Source organism: Diadema setosum, chromosome 8, assembly GCF_964275005.1.
Source record: "Diadema setosum chromosome 8, eeDiaSeto1, whole genome shotgun sequence".
NCBI lineage: Eukaryota > Metazoa > Echinodermata > Echinoidea > Diadematoida > Diadematidae > Diadema > Diadema setosum.
The window spans coordinates 20,127,953-20,143,732 of record NC_092692.1 but is presented as its reverse complement, the minus strand read 5'-3'; positions in this window follow the sequence as shown (position 1 = coordinate 20,143,732).

Genomic DNA, 15,780 nt, shown 5'->3' with positions numbered 1-15,780 from the left:
AGATAACTTCTAGAAATTAGACAGTAATATATCGTGGCTAAGAACCTAGACGTATTTATATATCACACAAAGAAATACATTAGGCAGCCTTAGGGATTAGGTAGTCCATACGCTATTATGAGTAACAGACTATACTATAACTACAAGATTCTTTCCACTGCGAACAGGCATTGCTCGCATCCACCCAATGAGAATGTATCTTGCTAAAAGACAACATGTAAAAGGCACTTTCTGATAGAATGACAATAATTCGAAATTGGCAACTCACCGACTATTTACATTCGTTTGCACTTGTTTTCGTTCCAGGTCCTCTTTTTTGTGTCTTCTCACGTCTTTTCTTTCTTGTTTGCTTCTGTCATTGGGCGAGAATTGTCGAGGGCACAAACACCCCTTGGTAGCACGTGGTAGGAACGTCTGGTACAGGATTATTGCTTCCGTTGTTCCGTCTTTTTAAACGTTAACGATCCACTTTGCATGTAAACGTTTGGTACATGTTTACTGCATAATGCCTCAGAAATTCCAGTTCATCTGACCAGTGACTGCTTTGCTTGAATATAACACAAATTGGGCATGCGCTCGCTCCTTTTCTTCTTCAATTTGGAACCGAAGTTCCATATGAACAACACTTGCTGAAACTGTTACACCTGTAGAATAAAGACAAATTGCTGATTGGTTTCCATGCTCTGCTGGTCCATATGCGAAATAATGTGAAAAGGAAGACTTGTCTTTACCTGGTTGGGACTTTTTGTGCCTTTAGTCCTAAGATGCGAAGGGACACTATCACGCCTCCATGTCATCACGTGACCAATGTATGTATGTATGTATTCTGCACAATGATTTTTAACACCATGTGATAGATATACTTTCTGTCGTTATTTTATGTCTTCAAAGCTGCTTCTTATCAGCTCACACAGCAATTGCACAGCGATCAGCTAATTTTGTTTTGTTTCTGTTCTGACAGAACAATGGGTCTGTCCTTCGATTTTAGTGCTGTCCTTCCAACCCTCTCTTCTTATAAAGGTCCGGTTTTAAACACGCCTCGGATTTTATCATCCCCTATCCCCCCTCCACACACACACACACACACACACACACACACACACACACACACACACACATCACCATCAGTCCTATAAACCTGTCACTCACTGCAATCACGTGAGGTGCAATTCAAGCTCCGGTATTAAACGTGACGGCGCGGGTGTGCATGAAGTTTGTTGACGCATAGATATCGATGATCATCTGTTTTACAACGTGCCCATTAATGTATCAAATGCCCTTAATTGTTGTGAAGTGTGGAATGCCCTAATACTATACAGTGAATATTATGTTTATTTTTCTGGTGTATACGTGACACAGGCTACGGCGTTGTTCCTGTATATTGGATAAGTTGACCTCCCAAGCATCTCTTACGGAGTTTTAACAGGAGGTTACGTATAGACACGGTTGAGGGAGAGTGGAATTTTAGTCCAGGGATGAGAAGGAGGGATCCTCAAGGAGAGCATGCTTAAACTTGGGGGATCATTTTGAGACACGGGTGATTGAGCCAAGTTGTTCCATGTTGTAACAGTGTGTGAGAAAATGAAAGCTAGAATGAAACATCGGATAAAGTTCACATGAAGTTTGATCCATTACAAACTTCTTGGTGTGTCTCCTTCTTTTTTCTTGTAAGCTTGTTTCTGAGCATGCAATTGTGACGTATGCACATGACTATGAAGTATCTTGTCCAGGCATGTAAGTAAAGGAATGGTAGAGTTCTGACGTTTTTTGGTGAGATAATGAGAAACCTCTTATGAAATACGAAAGAGCATGTAGGGGAGCCTAATTCCAAGAAGAATTCAACATGAATTTTGTTTGATGAAAATTGGTTTTGAAATAGCTGAGATATCCAAACAAAGGGATACTACTAACAAAAAAAAAAAAAAAAAAAGGTGTTACCTTTTATCAAGATCACTATGTTTCACTTGGTTTTTGGATATCTCAGCCATTACAAAACCAATTTTCATCAGGTAAACTTTGAATTCCTCCAAGAATGGTATGCTCTGGAACATTTCATAAGTTTTTTTTTTTTTTTTTTTTTTTTTTTTTTTAGTATCTTGCAAAAAAGTTAAAAGTTCAATCTTCATCTCCATCAATACTATATCATCCCTTTAAATGCATACGCATTTCCGTATATTGTGTCAGGCCTGCATCTTAGTTTCTGTTTAAGAGTAATACTAGTAATCTAACTTACTTGCATCTGCGTAAGTTCAATAAAATGGAGTTGGCCCTACATCCAAATATCGGTCTATATGAACGTAACACTCTAATTAAGTTTGGATTGGGATTTGCATGGTGAATAAAATACGAGTCCACCTGAAAATCGTCTAATCATCTTCAAGAATTTAATTGACAGTGATTGAAGCAAATAAAAAGCAGTTCTGAAATTCAGGATTCGAGTATTACACCCGTAAAATTTACTAATTGACTACCTTGAGCACTATAAGGGTTATAGGGACTGTACAGTTCTGGTTGAGGTGAGAATTTAGCTTTTAACATTTTGCGAGATATTCAGAAACCACTCTATGAGATGTCAAAGAGCATGCAATTCTAATGGGTATCAAAAGTTTATTTGATGAAAATCGGTTTTGAAGTGGCTGAGATATCCAAAAACAAGGTGAAACAAAGAGATCCTAATAAAAGGCGTGCCCTGTCACCTCTTATTATTATCACTTTTTTTTTGATATCTCAGCCAATTTTCATCAAATAAACGTTGAATCCTTCTTAAAATTACATGCTCTTTCATATTTCATAGGAGGTTCCTCATTATCTCACTAAGGAATGTTATAAACCTGAATCCCCACCTCAACCACTACTGTACAATCAATTTATGGTGTGTGTGTGTGTTCCCCCCCCCCCTCCCATTTTATACGAGATGTCTTCAAAATGCTCTTATCATCATTACAATGATACTTTTGCCGAGGATGCTAATAATGTCAATATTACAGTCTTGGTGACCTGTCCTTGGTACGCAAATCGTATGTTGTTGTTGTTTGGTATTTTGTGGGGGTTTTTGCAAATTGTGAGTGTGAGATTCCTCAAGAAGTTGCTAATCATTTTTTTTTTCCAAAATAACTTTTGCTAAAATTGATTAACTACAGCTATCGCACACACACACACAAACACAAACACTTATAAAAATTGACTGAACTGAAGTGCAAATGGTTGAAAGGAGTAATTTGCACTCTAAACTCATACACTGTGATAATTAAACATATCTCATTTATTTTATTTACTTTATTTTAGCAAGACATTTGAGAGTCCTAGGGTAGATATCTAATTGTTCTAATTTACAATATCAGTGCGTCTAACTAAAACACAACTTTACAAATTGAAAACATTCAGATCCACTACTATACATTCGAACATAACGTAGCCCAAATTAAGAAATACTTTCTTCAAAGTTACAGGCTTTTCAGTCTATCAAATATTTTGTTTTTTCTTTGAACCAGTCACCACGAAAGCTATAAGGCATTAAATAGATACTCATTTTAACATAAAGTTGAAAAATGTTCAGTTTTTTTTTAACATATAATTAAACTACCACACGGTAAGCCTGCATTTTGGTTGCATGGCACAGATTGCTTCCTTTCTCTGTGTGTGCAGCGATATGCTTGAAATAAAATGCTAATGTTTATAGCTATCAGTAATTGGCGCAGCGCTACAAGAGGTTTCAAAGTTAGACGTACATACTCCAACGTTAATGCCGAATGCGTGAGAGAAGAACATTTCTGAAAGAGGGATAGCTCAGTACACATTTTGCTACTTTTAAACGGATTTGAAGTTTATAACTTTGATCAATTATTATTATCACCATGAACATATTATTATTATTATTATTATTATTATCATTATTATTATTATCATTATTATCATTATTACCATCATCATCATTATTGTTACTACTATTGTTAGCTCTGGTTGCTTTCTTAAGACATGTGGAGACACAAAAGACTAATTTCCAGTCACTTTGTAAAAAGTGACTTGTTAAAAGTTTACTTTGTACAATGTTTTTGGCAAACTTCCCACGTCTATGTTATTTTAATGTTCTCATCCACTGATGCCTGCACAAATACCCCACACCGGTCTAACGCCACGTGTCAAAGAGAAAGAAGCGAAGAAAACCGTCGTTTATTTATTTCTTTCCTATCTTATCTTTTCTTTTCTTCATTGAACGGCCATATTTTGAAATTTTTCAACTTCATGTTCCCCGTTAGAAATTTATCTCTATTGTCACAATCGTTGATTTTATTCATTGGCCTTGTAAAGAGGGTAGTTTTATCAAAGAAGTGGAGGAAAAGCTTCTTTATTTTATTTTTTTTTTGAACAGGGATATTTTGAAAACTGTAGCTTTATGGTCCCCGTTGAAAACTATTCCAATATAACAATATTTTTTCCACTTTACTTTTACTGTATAAATACTGAATTTTGTTAAAGAACTTGAGAGGAGAAAAGCTTCTTTTTTAACAAGGATATTTAGAAAATTAAAGCTTCCTGTCGCCGGTGAGAACACTATTGTAATGTTTTGCATTATGAAGAGGGCATTTTTAATAAATAGATCAATAGATCAATAGATCAATATAATGTCAATGAAAATCATTAGTTTTGATTAAACATTCCAAAGTTGCTCTAATATTAATTTTGCCCTTGGGTTTTCGACAGTGTTCATTTTGCCGAACTTTGCTGGACTGGTCATGCTGATTGGGTATAGTTGAGCATGGTTTTTGCTTCATTGAAAATATCAGTTGAACTTTGGAACATAAACTCAGGATTATATGACATTTAATTCGATGACACAAACACCACTGAAACGAATGAAAATTTTTGAAAATTATGGAATGACAACAGGGGAATCTTTGATAAAATTTCACCATGATAGTGGTTGTTCACTTAACGGGTTACCCTCCTCCCATTACTCCCAGTGGAACAATTGAGAAAGGTATAAGTCCAGTTTTTTTCACATTTATGAATCATTATGTCATCAATTTCAGTCATATTTCTATAAATTCATTTTTACATATTATCACTGACAGTTAAGATCATTTGAAACCAATATGACGCACAACACACACACACACACACACACACACACACATATATATATATATATATATATATATATATATATATATGATTATATAATTATATACATTGGATCTCGCTTTAGGGAGACATTGTGTAGATAAGCAATGTCAGCAGTAAAGCATGCAATTGAATAGAATTTGATATGGTGGAAAACGTTAAGGAGACACAAATTGTCTCCGTGAGGTCGTGTGTCTCCTAATATAGTAATTATGAGCATAAAATGGCTCTCTAAAGCTGGATCCATAATTATATAGGGCCTATGTGTGTATATATAGGGCCTATGTGTGTATATATAGGGCCTATGTGTGTGTATAGATCTCATCAACCTCAGGGTTCATCATCCATCCACCAATCTTTCGATCACTGGCTTCATTATTGCGTAATTGATTACGTGTTTTGTTATGTAATAGCCATCAAATCCTTGCACAGCTGCGTCCAGTACCAGCCCTCTGAAGCACATTTTCAATCACCCCCTGTTCCATTTCCCTAGTTCAGCGTGTAGGCATTCTCTCTTTTTTCTTTTCCTTTCTCTCTCTCCATTCTTTCCGTCTTTTTTGTCAAGTCGTGTCATGTCTTTTGTATTTCTCCTGTCTTGTTCTGTTCTGTCGTAGTGTGATAAGTATTTGTAAATAAGTAATTCATAAGTTTGTTCATTTTTTGAGTGGTTCACAACATACAAGCTTGCTTTTTAGTGGACCTCTCAGTTCTTTTTTTTTTCTCAACTGAAGCATAACTTTGTACTTTTTTCCAGTATGTGTTCTTTCGTTTATCTGTATCATTTATCTTTTGCAAAGTCGAATGTTTATGTTTATGATGTAATTCCAAATTTATTATGTGTTATGTTTTGTTGGAAAAAGAAGAATGAAAAATAAATGAATTGAATTGAATTGAATTGAAAAATATTACACTTACATAGATTTTTTTTTTTTTTTGGGGGGGGGGGGGATGGGGAGCGTTGTAAGACGGTTGCTCCCAATCATGCATATGGGTTCTGCGACATGAGACACACACTTCTCTTGTTATAGTACAGCTTAATATTGTTCGTATGGCTTAATAGTTTTCATCACTAAGCCGTTTATGTATCCCTTTGGACAATGAAACAGGGTTAGTACCATATTATATCCGCTCGGTGACCTATGGCGACATCAACGATCTTTCCTTCGACAGATTCTTCTCTTTTTTTGGGGGGGGGGGACGCTTATAATGGTAATGACGACGATGATTATAATAAAGTGGGGGGGGGGGTTCAACCCACGCCGAAATAATTGGGTTTTCAACCTAGCATATAGTGAGGAAACCATAACATCAAAATGCAACCCAGGCGTTCATAAGGAACACTAAAGGGTTAGAGGATAATAACACTGGATCGGATTTGGGTCTAGACTCCCCTGTTTGAAAGGATAGAGCCTTATCCATTATACCAGATATACTTTCTGGGTCGACAGGACTAATGGTACAGATGAGTCCGTGCAATATGATGTTTGCCATAATTTTATGATGTACTCAACTTTATATAACATGTCCCACAAGCTGATTGTTTTTTCATCCTTCAAGAGTCAAATACTACAGTCAAGTCTTTGCCCACATCAGTAGCTGGAGTATGAACGGGACCTTTACGACCAAGCGCACTGGAGCAACCGAAGACCTCTACAAACCCATGTTGAAACTTGCGATACTGCAAGGCATACACGAATGGGTTGATCCAAATGTTGATGAAGGCGATACAGACCGTGACATAGTAAAACACACCCTCGAAATCTACTGGCACACCGAGGCAATAAACAAAATACAGGATGCAGTTTGGTGAGAAGCAAATACAGAAGGAGATGCTTACAGACATCATTGTCCTGATCACATTTCTTCGGGCGCGATCACGATAGTTGATTTTCTGGTGAATGGAACTAAGTTTATCTTTGTTAAATTTTGTTTCTTTTCGGAGAGCCCATAAGATGGGGACATACATCAGGGCCATCAGTACTAATGGACAGAGAAATAGAATTACGAAAGTAGCAATCCCAACAGCTCGTTGCATGGTGTCACTCTTCCAAAGAAATCGGTAGCACACTCCGTCTTCCACTTTGGAAATTTTGAAATGATAAGACATGTACACGAACCCCGATAACCACGGGAAGAGTATGCAGACCCTAGCTGGGCGAGATAGAGCTCTCCTTCTATAATGAATTGGATGGACTATGGCCAGGTACCTTTCCAATGTAAGGATGGTAAGGTTTATGACTGAAGCAGCATAAGTAGCCCAATAAGGGTACTGGGTGTACCAGAACGCGCAAATGAATCTGGCTAAGGAAACTTCATTGGGCAGAGGCGGCAACGGCACGGTGTAAGACGCTATGAGTAGGACTGAGGAGGTAAAGTCGATCAGGGATTGGTTTGCGATGAGGATATTTGTGATGTCACGAAGTTCTCTCACCTTGGCAATGACAAGAAGCACGAGACCGTTACCTCCGATTCCCAATAGGCCAAAGGTGATGTAGATAATGGTAGTCGCTAACGACAAATCGATGTCCAGCCCATCCCCGCTTGGTAGCGTCGAGTTCATTATGATAAAGTAGAAGCGATTTGTGTCTGAGAGTGAGAGAAAAGGAGACTCGTTATACATAGCGTTCATTAATATTGACACCAAGTTAAATACGAATACTTCGCGGATAAACATGTTTATCTTGTGTCCTCATTGCTCCGGTTACATCGCAATATAAAGATGAGTTTGTAGTGTAGTGTAGTGTCGTTGCATCCGACTTCTGTAAAACGTGCTAGATGGCTTGGTATTCATCAACACATTCTTTTTTCTCTCTCTATCTCTCTCTTTAGATTTACGAACAAGAGTAAAGAGTCAATTTCAAGCAGTGTGTACTTTTATTGGTAAGGATCATCCTGAAATTTAAAAGTTGATGAATCACTCAATCTCATTATGATGAATTGGTGTGAAGTGAGACATTCACAATAGAAAAGAATTTTATATACATCTTCACTGCAAAAAGTCCGGCGTTAAATATGAACACTGAGCTGGTGTTAAATTTTCTGTGCTCATTTGTGTTGTTAGATCAACATCTCCGGGTGTCACTTCAAAATATGAAATTGTTTTTTTAATAGTTTCTTAGTTACTGTTTTTCTTGTTGATTTTGAACTTCAACAAGAAGATCAAGAATTTCCGATAAAGTATTTGATTTTTTTTTTTTTAAAAAGGAGAGAACACATTTACACCGCAGTAACACCAGTTGGTGTGGTCTCCTATTGAAGCTGGGCAGGTGTTATACCATTGACATTAACACCAGCAATATCAAATCAACACCATGCGGTGTCATTGTTGAATTAACACCAGCGCAGTGTCAGAAATATCACCAGTTGCAGTGTCAAATTAACACCATGAAGTGCCAGGTGAACACTTTTCAACACCATCACAACATACTTTCTACACCTGTGGGTGTGGTCCTCTATTGACACTTGGTCGGTGTTAGATTCAACACCGATGTTTTTGCAGTGTTTTCGGTCATTTTGCCGGTGGTGAGATCGTACTTTTTTTTTTTTTCATTAGTACAAGAATCTATCTATCCATCTATATGTATATATATATGTATGTATATATATATATATATATATATATATATATATATATATATATATACATAGCAATAATAATGTCACAACAGAGGAATACATTAAATGCCAATCTTGATTTTAATAAAAATCCCTTCGCACTGTCATCCCTGACGAAATAGGGGAGGACCCCCGAAAATTCGGATTTTTAATTAAAATCAAGATTGGCATTTAATGCATTCCTCTGTTGTGACATTATTATTGCTATTTCTAGTACTGCCAATACGCGGAGCAACTACAATGTGTTTAGCTATATATATACATATATATACATATACATATGTGTGTGTGTGTGTGTGTGTGTGTATGTGTGTGATAACATACGTCAAAACTAGGAAGGCGTTTGCTCTTGGAAAGCAAATCAAATATATAAGTAGAGCGCGTATCCTCTCTTTTAAAAAACAAATAACAAAACTGGTTGTAACAATCTCCTGATCGCAGCCTGGGAGGAAAACTGTTGATGAATACTGCAAAGATTGGAGCACATGATCTGCGATACGCCAATTTTTTATTTTTCATTTTTTCACAGTACGCACATGAAGTCATCAACTCCCCTTTTGCGAATTGAATTTGTACCTGTAGCAATTATTCTTTTTTAAAATCAAATTCACATTCTTTGACACATTGATATTGTGTGCTCAGTTTCACCACCAAAAATGGATCGTTTGTATTCGTATTAGTTTTGTTCAAAAACATTTGAAATATTTGAAAAACAGAAGCAACACTCTCGTAACATTCCAGCATAATCATAGCCTTCGTTTTAAGCCATTTTTCTGATTATTCAATTAACTAAATGCCATGTAAACCACAGCGTTCAACTAACAAAAAACAACAACAACAAAAAACAAACAAACAAAACAACAACCCCAAAATCATTATGAATTCACAGGAGCTATACTTAAGTTGAATAGCTGATGTCATTACACACGATTTCTTTTCACCGTTTGAACACGCCTTGACAGAAGTTCATATCTATTTTCTTCTTGCGCCCTGTTTATTTTTTAATAAAAGCGCGAAGACAGAACAATTTCATTGAGAGCATATACCTTGACCAATTGACAAAGAAGGTACATACTTGGCAGTCTGTTTCGTGCACTAATTTGTGTGGAGTGATTTACCTAACGAATCATATTCAGTTTCAAACAGCAACTTACCCCTTGGAGAAGTCCAGTAGGAGTTGTGATCCGTCGACAACTTTTCGCTGGTTCAAAGAGCCGAAAGAGATGTTTGTTTCATGTACTATTCAGGATGCTGTGCCCGGACACAATGTCATAATCAGCATTAAAATCTCTAAGTCGAATATGAACAAATGTGTTTTATTTTTTCCTCACACAACAGTCGTGCTTTAAATGCTTATCTGCCTACCCAGTGCTTAAATACTCTATCTAAATCATGTCACTTTCACTACAATCGAATAAGATTATATATAATCCTGATTTTTATTCAAAAGAGAGAGAATACTCCCAGATTTCTTGTGAATGCGCCGATGATGTTGAAGTTAAAGCAATACGAGAAGAAACTGGATCGTTAGAAGCTGTCTGCTCTTGCTTTAGTCCAGAAATATATATATGTGAAACCCTAATGCGAGGAACAAGAAAACTGAACGTGGCATGACTACCCCTACAGAATTAGTCGGTTTATATATGTGCAGATGACAGATGTCACGTGATCAGCTCTTGCACGTGTAATCCCCATAAAGATTGAGCGATACAAATGTAATGGGAATCTATATTACGCTGTCAATCTTCAAAATGACAGCCGCATTATTAGTAAAGATTATTTTGAACTGGCAATCTACTCAAGCTTTTCGTACCTGCAGATTGCATGAAAATACACTAATGGGATATCCTTAAGGAAACAAAAAGCATTCATATTTGTCCTTTTACCTATAGAATATTTTTTTTGTACAAATTAATGAAAGTATGGAGAATTTGACAGCACAGTATATGTATATACACAAGTAATAATCAACTGCGTGTGCGTACGTTTGCGTACGGTGTACAGCGTGTTATAAAAAAAAATGCAGTATACTTCGCTGCATCTCAACGGCAGGTCTAAAATTTGATCTCAATAACACGTCTTATTTTATTCTTATGTCAAATTTATTCTTTGTGAGAATTTTTGATGGGCTGACAGCAACATCGTCTCTAGGAGTTTCATTCAATGTAATGTGTATAAGGTAAGGCAATGTAGTATAAATCGTCAACGACTCTTGCTGACATGCTTTTCCATACACTTCATATTATTACCATTTTGATTGCCATCATGATCATGAGTGCAATGAGCCAAGACAAGGTCCGAGCCATTATTGACGAGGCATTGCAGCCTTTTGTTAAAAGTCCTCCTTTCCTTCAACTAATCTGTAATGCTGCCCATGTATCAGAGGCGGCTGAAATGAAAAGAGTGAAGCCAGGGTAATGAATCTATAGAGAAACGCATTGAAAACCAGTCATCCGAAATCGCCAAACTATATTAAGAGGGCCGTTGAACGTGAACAAAAAGTTGTGACGGAGCCTGCAAAGGAATGCCAAAAACAATATTCAAGACGCAGAAGTCCAACGGAGAAAATACTGTATGGCGATTATGTGTGTCACATAATGAGCAAGGTTCTCAAAATCCCAGTGAGATAACCATGCATCAGCAATATAGAGAGATCTCGTCGAATCGGTTCTACGAATATTAAAATAATGCTGAGCCAAGGTTAGTTCAATGGTCTTCCTCCAAAAGTAAAGCTATTTGCTATCTTTTTCATCCTTTGGAAAATCTTAAGTTGCATTTTCCCCCGATTTCTTCTTATCCATCATTTCAGATGTCTTAATGGTGCATATAAGTCACTTTTATGTATGTATTTTTTATTGAGTTAATTATTCATGTGGATATCTTTTGTAGTGTCTATTCTCACGGGATTATGACAAAACAGCAATATATCCTTGTTGATACACCTGAATGGGAAATCCCATCGTATTCATGTGTAATCGTTCTCTTTTCATATGTGTTGTCTTTGTTTGCCTTGTATATTAAGATCTTTTTTTTTCACACGATGTTCTTTGTATTACTTTGCTTGAATATGAAAAAAATGGATAAAAGAATACAAGTTGTCTTTAACTCGAGAGAAATGTGCTGCTGATACTGTTATATCATGTGACTTCTCTGAGTCTATAGTAACATTAGTTTGATTTAATCTTTTCCCCCTTAAATGACATTATGGTCTGTCACTGTATATTGTAGATATCCGTGCTCTACATTTCCCCTATAAACGTGATTCTATTCTAGGACCTACGACTGAACAAGCGTGATTTTATGTGGGCACTATTATAATTGTCCTACTTTATAAATTCTGTAATTTTATTCCACTATACTATAATATGTAGACAATCATGTTTCGTATGATTTGTACTTGTAATGCGTGTATTATATAATTCTGTTGTTTGTTTACATTTTCCAGAGAAATATGAAAATGATTTGGAACTGAAATTGAATTTCACTAGTTTTGCGAGCAAGACCAATAACTTAACTGTCATTAATAACATTCTATGACTCAGTGCCTTTCAGACGCTTTCTCATCTTCACAAGTTACATATCAAAATCATATTTGCACACATTATGATTCGGATATTACAGTATGTGTCAACATGAACGTCACTGACTAGCTCACACGCACCCTCTCTTCTTGGGCGCATAGATTGTTAGATCTTTCCTTGTTTGTTCATCACCCTCGCAAAAATTTTTAGTTTGATGAAAATGTATCCAAAGTTTGAGAGGTTATACTTGCATTCCAACAACGGATCGTAACAAATACAGTAAATTCGATCCAATGATAACATGATTTTGTCTTCAGAAATCATTGATTCATCAAACATATTGTGTAATATAGTTTGATCATGATTAGTTATCGTTCTGTGGTCCGAATGACACAAAGAATTCTCGTGCTTTAAGCAGTAACAAGAAGTGCAATACTGCAAGTTCCCCTATTAAAACAAAAATGAAGCATTAACCAACCGTTCGATGAACATGCATTGTGTCATATTAAACAAATCAAAGCATTCTTTTGAGATCGCATATTATGAATATGACTCCAGAATCACATCAAAACCTTATTCAAGTAAATCAGGTTGATAACAACTACCGCAAATGCTATAGTTTCCCCAAGTGATTTATAGTGTTTCTAATCATCTTCCTTGCAGTTTCAAATTGCTTGATTTATGTCAATATCCTGGTTTTTTTTTTTTTTATGTGTCCCCGAGGGACGAATATCGCATAGCATTTAGAATTATCCAAAACTATCCTTATTTGATTTGGAGATTGCATGTTAAGAAGACTCAGATATCATGTATACAATTTCCGAAGTCAGTATATGTGAGTATGATCGATGATTGATGCTTGTGTATTGTTTGAAGATGTGATATTACGATGCACTACAATGTAATTGCGCTCTGAATGTTTTATGAATGGACACGATTATGCATACACTCAAGTTCATTATTAGACAGACAAAATTGGGAAGCTGACTTGGAATTAGAAGTGAGATGTTTGTTTGCATACATATATATCGAGATGCCCTGTAGACCCTCACGCTCAGAGAAGGTGAGGCTATGCTCGTAAATATTGAGGTCTACAATTATTTGCAGCACCCCCCCCCCCCTCGTCTGGACTGACAGATTTATGTCCACTGACCGTTCGCTGTGAGTGGCAGAGGTCACTGCACTATTGGAATGTGGAATGTTTAACTCTAGAGGGGAGGACTAGTCACTAGATGTGAAGAACCTTGCAAAGAATTGTGTGAGGAATAGTTGTGCGATTGTGAATATATGAAAGTTATATATTCATGCTCTTTATAATGTAGACATGTTAACTGTACATGCGTGGTAAAGTGTACAACTGCTCAGTGTAATTATTGTGTGCGTGGAGCATTATTGCCACTCAAACTGTGAGACTTGATTGGGAGTCACAAATATTTGGCGACCCCAAATGAAGCAATTATATTGCCAGGTCGATCAGATAGATCAAAGCTTTGTTTGGGCAGCAGTGTTGCATATAATTCAGAACGTTGAAAATGTAGAACTGAAGAGGAGCTACACTGACCGTATAAGTACTTGTATAATTATTATGTATGTCAAAGTGAATTGGCAAATATTTGAGTGTATGTGACTGAAATTTGTATCTGTATTGTCTAATGCGCTCATATAGTTTATGAGGCAAGTATGTAAAGACAATGTACCAGATCAGATTTTGGAGTGGACTTCCATACTCCTGAAGAAATATTATTGATCAGAAAGACACTATATTAGGAAAGTCCTGTGTCTTGCAAACTCTTTTGACTAGATACATATTTGGACGAGAGCTTTGGCCAGCCTTTGCTTAGTTCAGCGTGACTGACGGCTACTGAACATTGCATCAGCTACCGTGTACGACTGGTTTGCAACTACTCTGGGCTCGTCAACAGGATAGCCGGCGAGAGAGAAAGAGATAGCAACGAGTCGAATCATCGTCATACACTGGCAAATATTTTGTTATGCTAATGTAACAAAGGTTACAATTATTGAGTCTGTGAACGAATTGAAATGAATGATGCGCTTTGTTGAACGACAAACAAGCTGATAAAGTTTGTCATTGGATTATTTTGTCAAAACTTAATCCCTGGTGTGATATTCTTTATTTATGAATTCGGGAGTGTAACATTCGGGTTACAGAAGTAACCGGGAACTATCTCCGGCCATCACTTTTCCGGATATTTACGTTTGTATATTCCTTTTGGGTATAAATATCTAGGTATCATAGCTGACGCGCAGTTGTCTGAACGTTTTATGACAAAATCGTAGGAGAACCAAACACATAACAACTCTGTGAAAAAAACATACAACATGAAAAAAGGGAAATTAAATTCACATCTTGATCAGTATTCGATATGACGATAGTCTGACATCACGATTGAGAAAAAAAAAGAAAAAAATCACAACGATATTTCTCTCCAAGATAATCATCTCTTCTTGTCAGCAAATTCAAATAAACGGGAAGCACAAGAACATCTCATTTTTGAACATCATTTAAATCATGAAACATGCAACTATCATGTTGATAGAATCGCAGTTACGGCATGATTGACAATGACTTGTATATAGTTCCAACACTAGCTGCTATCATGTCATGCTTGAACATAACTCGCTCGTGCGGCTCACTTTATCCGGATGGCTGCCGGGAACGACACTATACCGGATCACTGAGGACTAGGCCCTGTTTCATAAAGCTGTTCGTAAAGTTACGAACGACTTATGAGAGACTGGTGATCAGTTCTTGTGCTGAATTATTGAAATTCTGATAAGTATAGCACATCAGAACTGATCACCAGTCGCTCGTAAGTCGTTCGTAACTTTACGAACAGCTTTATGAAACACCCCCCAGGATTGTGTCTACATAATCCTGTACTGCGACGTTTTAGAATAAAACACTATTTCCTTATTTTCATGATTTCAGTACAGAAATGAAGAGCAAATGTAATTGATTTCAACTACACTACTGTACCAGATTGTCACACATATTTTACACGTATATAATATTACGATATTACATTTTTGAACATGATTATTTCCTAACGTACAAACTTAGCTATGCATTTATTACTATGCGTAAGATTCTTTCTTCTTAAATTTACACGCAACATAAGGCATTTTTTGAAATGGGGACTTTTACAATAGTTTTTTACCATATTGACGCTTCAAATAGGCTTAGATATTCACAGGATTGAACATGCAAAAAGCATAATTATAATGTCATATACAACAAAGATTGTATCCCCGTTTTCAATTTCATCAAGCCTAAATACCAAAAAGTAATGCAGGAAGATAAGAAGATATCTTCAGGTATATGAACTATGTGAATTGAGGAAAAGAAAGCATTTTCAACGAAACATGAATTGTAACCGTAAACGTTTTAGCATATTCATTTATTTCTTCTATTCTTTTGCGGTCTCAACTTTCTCGTGGACAATTTTCTCCAGATCTGTGATACTGTAAAAAGTGGTTTCCTTAACTATGCAATACAGTTTAT